The sequence below is a fragment of the Rhinolophus sinicus genome, linkage group LG18, assembly GCF_036562045.2.
Source record: "Rhinolophus sinicus isolate RSC01 linkage group LG18, ASM3656204v1, whole genome shotgun sequence".
Taxonomy (NCBI): domain Eukaryota; kingdom Metazoa; phylum Chordata; class Mammalia; order Chiroptera; family Rhinolophidae; genus Rhinolophus; species Rhinolophus sinicus.
This window is the reverse complement of record NC_133767.1, coordinates 6532359-6538370: the sequence shown is the minus strand read 5'-3', so window position 1 is coordinate 6538370 and position 6012 is coordinate 6532359. Positions and strand designations below refer to the sequence as shown.

General features: G+C 48.1%; 1 long non-coding RNA gene across 2 annotated transcripts in view; it reads right to left on the bottom strand.

Moving 5' to 3' along the window:
- Window positions 1-380: 380 nt before the first annotated feature.
- The window catches only part of LOC141569453 (uncharacterized), a 133880-nt gene continuing 128248 nt past the window's right edge, over window positions 381-6012 (bottom strand). Inside the window, exons 5-6 of one of the 2 annotated variants that reach the window (XR_012493106.1) lie at window positions 3864-4048; window positions 381-1339 (exon numbers count right to left, since the gene is read on the bottom strand). This is a non-coding gene — a long non-coding RNA (uncharacterized LOC141569453). Of the gene's footprint in view, window positions 1340-3710; window positions 4049-6012 lie in introns of those variants that run through there. The other variant, XR_012493105.1, reaches the window with a different exon arrangement.

Sequence of the window (6012 nt, the reverse complement as noted above, 5' to 3'; positions counted from 1 at the left end):
GCTGCTTCCACATGTGCTGGTCCCAAGAGCACTCCCTCAGAAACCAGCTGTGTGCGGCTCACACCACAGGACCTGGCTGCCACCGCGGCAAAACTGCCGCGTGGTGGTGGTGCCTCCTGGGTGTCAGTGAGGCCGCCTCTGGCCGTTACGTGGTTTACCTGGAGAGTCCAGGTTAGCTACCCAGGTTATCAACTGTTGTTTTGATGACAGTTTTTATTAAGTTGCACATTTCATAATGTCTGCCCCAGCCCTATTTTTCCTATACTCCCTGTTATTTTTTAGCGCGCAATTAAACAGAATGCAAAGCTTTTTTCAGGAAGATTTATATCACTTTAAAGCTGAAATGTCTATGTCTAAAAACTTACTTGATCAATCTACAATCCGTATCGGTAATGAAGAATTATGGGCCATGATAACAATGCGGTAATGAAGAAAACATGTAACAAGTTAATACACTAGGTGCAAAAGAAACAAATTTGAAACAATTTCTATCAATAGTGACAGCATTCTTGAAACATTACTCACAGAGCCTTAGGTGTGATCTTTTCTCTAATAATTTGATGTTCCAGTGTTCACCCAAGGCCCAGTCCACAAAGATCTCATCACACATGAAAGGACAAACATGAAAATATTAGAAATCAGCGTCTAAAAGGGAGACATAGCTATACACTGGATTAAAACTACGAGTGATGTTTGTTTCATCAAGAAACATTTCCTGCAGTCTTTACCAGTATTCTCTATAATACCAAGTGGATTGTAAAAGATCCATAATTTAAATTAAAAAAACCTTTTAAGACAGCCGATCAAACAGCTCCCTCCCTAAGGAAAAATTAAAAACCTCATGTCACGCATGTTTGTTGCAAATCTTGGGAAACATAAAAGGTAACAAAGATCATCTGTGTTCCCTTCCATCAGAGATAAATGTAACAGTGTGAAATAGTCTCCCATGTACCTATTCAGAATCACACAGTATTAATATCCAGGTTTGTTTTGTACTAATGGCAGCCCCGCAGGGTCACAGGTTTGAAATGCCTGTATGACGTTCCAACACACAGATGTCAATAACATCTGAATCCCTGCCCTTATGGTTAGATATTTAGGGGATTCCCAACTTGCCACGTTTCCCATAAACGCTGGCTGCCTGAGGGCTGTCGTCGCTCACGGGTCTTTGTATTAATATTTCATATTACTTACTACCTTAGGCTACTTCTACGAGTCTTAAGGGAATGTGTATTGTTAAGGCTCTTGATAATTTTACAGGAAATTGGTACAAATCTCCATTTGGGGGACTGCTGCGAGTCAGGTACCTGTTAGCCTGTTGTTGGGGCTTCCTTGTGTCCTAAGGAAAAATAAAACAGAGGTTAGGGACTGGAGATATGAAATAAGACCATCAGGGAGGGGGTCTCTACAGTGACTCTTAAGGACTGTTTGTGTGCCCCCAAATTCCTATGTTGAAACCCTCCCTGAACCGGGTGGTATTAGGAGGTGAGGCCTTGGAGAGGTAATAGGATTAGGTAATGTTACAAGCCCTCAGGAATGGGACGCGTGCCCGTCTGTGAGTGAGGGCGGGACAGGAAGTCAGCACTCTGCCACCCGGGAGAGGATCTCACCAGGACCCGACCATGCCGGCACCCTGAGCTCAGACTTCCAGCCTCTAGAACTGTGAGAGCTACACTTCTGTTATTTCTAAGCCACCCGGCCAATGATATCCTATTACAGCAGCCTGGACAGACTAAGACAGTGACAGATGCACCTGAAGGGGGTGAGAAAGAGGCAGGTATATGTCTAAGGGACGGGACTCCCCACAAGGACATCACAGATACAAAGTCCCCTCGGCAGGACGAGGTCTGACTTAGCAAAGGAGAGTAAGAAGGGTGGCTGACCGCCAGCTAAAGCTTCCTGGAAGGGCAGGAAGGGGAAGGTGAGGCCAGGGGCTCCCTCCTCCACTGACACAGCTCTTGGTGTTGTGTTTCCCTGAAAATGAGACCTAGCCAGACAATCAGCTCTAATGCATCTTTTGGAGCAAAAATTAATATAAGACCTGGTATTATATTTATTATATTATATTATATTATACCTGGTCTTATAGTAAAATAAGACTGGGTCTTATATTAATTTTTGCTCCAAAAGACGCATTAGAGCTGATGGTCTGGCTCGGTCTTATTTTCGGGGAAACATGGTGCTTCTGAAAAACCTTCAACGAGCCTGCTAGGATGCAGAGAAATATGCTCAGGTGACGTGCTCACACTGTTGATACCTGCTGCTCGACTGAAAACAGGAGAGCTTAGTTCAAATACAGAGACGCCCCCGCCCCCTTATACGAACTCAACAAACTTCCTGGTCCTGAGACCCTTCAGAAGTTCTGGGCATGGACGGACCCTACTACGCCGCGAGGAACTGGGGATGAAACGCACACTAGAGAAAGTCTCCCTGGAGACTTGGCTTTCCTATGAAGTTTACTAATTATTAACATCAACATCTTAAATCAAGAATGGACATAACGACTCACAAATACTAAGACATTATCTCCCAGGCATTGGGCTAACAGTTTTACATGGATGACCTCATTGAAATCATTAAATCATTTAAACCTTGAGAAGTAATATTATTATCCTCATTTTATGGGGGGGGGGAGGGGGAGGAGGGGAAAGAAGAAGAAAAATTATGGAGGAAAGTGGAGAAGTAACTTCTCCAGGCTCACAGAGCTGGGATGTGGCAGAGCTAGGATTCGAACCCCCTTCTGTGGTGAGCTCTGCCTTCCGGTGTGAGCCATACTTTATCTGGTGAAATGCTGACATGCAGCCCTTTGAAAGGGTTTATTCAGTTAACTAGGCCTGGGGAAGGAGGGCTGGAAAGCCCGCTCTACCACATCCTGGCCCCGCGCTGAGATCTGGCCTCACTGTGGTCTTCAGAGCAAAGGAAAGGGCTGGTTTGGGGGAAGGACACGTGCAGCTCCCGCCCACAGCACGGGACCACGGGGCTCTGGTCACAGAGTGGGGAGCTCCCTGTGCAGGATGCCTGGAGGCCGGTCCCCAGAGCCACTGGGCTGAAAGGAGCAGCTGCCAGGAGGGGACCCGCAAAAGGAGGCTCCGAATGGCAGCCAGAGGACTTCCTGCTCATGCAACCAAGTCCAGCTGCGCTCTCCCCACCCTGATCGAAACCACACCCTCCCACAGGTGAACACCCCCTATAGCACCGAATATTGCTCCGTGCCCAAGAGACGTTAGGTAATTTGCTCAAGGTCACACAGCTGGGAGGGCAAAGAGCTCATCACATGCACATACAGACTGGCTGGCTCTAGGACCCAAGCTCCCGACTGTCCTGCAGATGTGTAGGTGAACAGATCCATGTTCGAATGCTGCCTGTCACTCCCTGCCACACGCTCACAGGCACAGCCCTGGACGCCTCTGTGTCAGTTTCCTCATCTGTGAAATGGAGGCGCTCCCAAGGATTATTGTAACAAGGGTGCACGTGGGGCTCCAGGCAGGAGTGTGGGTTCCCAAAAGGGTTCCGTTCCGCCTCCACTTCCATCTCCGCACCCCTATTTCAGAGCAGCCCTGCTGTTTCCCTCCCCCAGGATATGAAGCCTCACCTTGATTCAAGGAAAACACAGAACTCAAAGGTCTGGGGGGAGGAGGGCAGAGCCCAGAAGTCATTGCCCACCGCTCCCTCTGACAATCCTGCTTTTCCCCTCGGGCTGACTCCCTAGACCCAGTCCACCCCCGGACTCCGTTTCTGAGTGGGATCTCGTGATGTAACAAGCTGCACAGGGGAGCCAGCTCCCCTGAAACAAGGACCTGTTTCTGGAGCTTTCCTGCAAATGTAACCAGGCAGCTTCCCTCCCTTCCCCCAAATTGGCTCACCCCGGTGGGCCCTCCTGGAGAAAAACCAGACAGATGCGCCTTCTTGCATCTCCCAGACCTGTTCTGTCATCCAGTCTGATCCGTCGGCAAAACGCAGAGTCAGACAACTCGCGGTCTCATCTATTAACTGGGAATCAGGGCCGTTTTAAGACAGAACTGGGCGACAGTTGGGGAGCCGAGGTGTCCTGGAAGAATTTAATTTAAAGAACGAGTTAATTCAACTGAATCCTGAAAATCCGTCTAATGTGCCCCCAGGGAAGTCTATTTGAAATCAATCAATGTGCCTGTGTCACCGTCTCCTGTCTCTACTCACCCCACTGGCCCCCAGCCAGGGGCAAATCATTCAAAGGGGCCAGGTTTCATTTGGGAGAAATGTGGGTTCTGCCAAGGGCACAAAACGGGGCACTTTCCAGCTTTGTGGTGATCTCCACCCCCTTGCCTGTTCCCCTGCTCCCTAATACCCCCCATCTCTCTCTGTCCCCTGGGTCAGCTTGCTTTCTTTGTCTGCAGTCACTGTGATGCCTCCTTTCCTCTCCGTTTTTATCTCAAACTCTCCTTTCTGTCCTTCACAAATGCTACTGAAATAACCAAACTTGCAGAAGCAGAGGGCAGAATGGTGGTTCTGGGAGGAGGGGGAAATGGGGAGATGTCAAAATTTACAAAGTTTCAGTTATGCAAGACGCATGAGTTACAGAGACCTAACGTACAGCACCGTGAATGGAGCTGGGGAGACTGCAGAGAAGGAGCGTGGATTTCGAAATTCAGCCAAGACTTGGGCTCAAACCCTCCTTCTGCCAAAGTTATTCTCCTAGAACCTGACTTTCCTCACTGTAAAATGAGGAAAACTCTCATCCACCTCGCAGAGTTACTGTGAAGGCTAAAAAGCTAGTTCGTGGAACGTGCCTGATGCAAGGTGGGAGCTGAGCTGATGGTGCAAATGGTGGCAGTTTTGCTCCTGCAGGGAGGTTGCAGCGCCTGGATTGAGGAGAACGCACTGATTTTAAAGGATACCGAACAGCCGCGACGAGTTGAGAGAGTGGGGTGGCGTGATGTAGGCCAGTCACTCCCTTTGCATCACACTGAAGGACCTAAGTCTTGTCTCTTGGTCCAGCTGAGTCATGACTGTGAATGGGGGCGCCAGAGAGCCCGCGAGCTACCTGTGTCATCTCTCATTTCTTCCCCACAGAACTGAGGTGAGCAGGTAAGAGATTAATCTATTTTGTAAGAAAGCCAAAAAGCCCATAGCTTATGTACATGTGTGAGTAAGATGGACAGAGCCCCAAAGCCTGTCCTGAATAAGTAATTTTGACTAAAACTAAACCCGACAGAGATCAGCTTCTCTAACTCGGAAAGGTAAGTAATGATTTTAGCAGTAAGATCCCCCAGTAGGAAACCATGGAGACCCTCTGACCTGAGTTCTTTACAAGAGGCCCTTTGTTGCAAACAGACAACCCCACCTGCCTCGTCTCATACTCATATCGCTCTGGCATCTTAACTCTGCCTGCTCTGCTCTGTCCCCCCAGAGTGACTTGTTTCCCTCTAGTCAGTCTTGCCTCCTCCTCCAGGAAGCCTTCCCTCATAGAACAATGACCCCCTGAAAATGGCAATGACTATTCTGTTTGAGAAGGCTGATTACTCTAAACTGAAAACATTTTAAAGCATTCATGTTACTGCCTCCATCTGCAGAAAGAATATGAAGCAGTTCCTCAGAAAGTTAATTACCACAGGACCCAGCCATTACACTCCTAGGAATATGCCCCAAAGGACTGGAAACAGGTTTTCAAACACTTGCACACACATTCACGGCAGCATTGTTCACAAGTTCCCAAAGGTGGAAATGACCCCAACATCCATCAAAGGATGGATGAATAAATCAACTGCACTGTATCCACTCAACAGAATATTCCTCAGCCATAACAAGGAATCTAATACAAAGACATGCTACAACGTGGATACACCTCAAATATTCTATGAAAACATTTAGTGAAAGAACCCAGACACAAATGTCACATACTGGATGACCTATATGAAATACCCAGGAGAGAGAAATCCACAGTAACAGGCTGTGGACTGGTGGTTGCCAGGGGTGGTGGGGTAGGGAGGGAATGGGACATAACTGCTTAATGGGTTTCCTCAGAGTGATAACAAT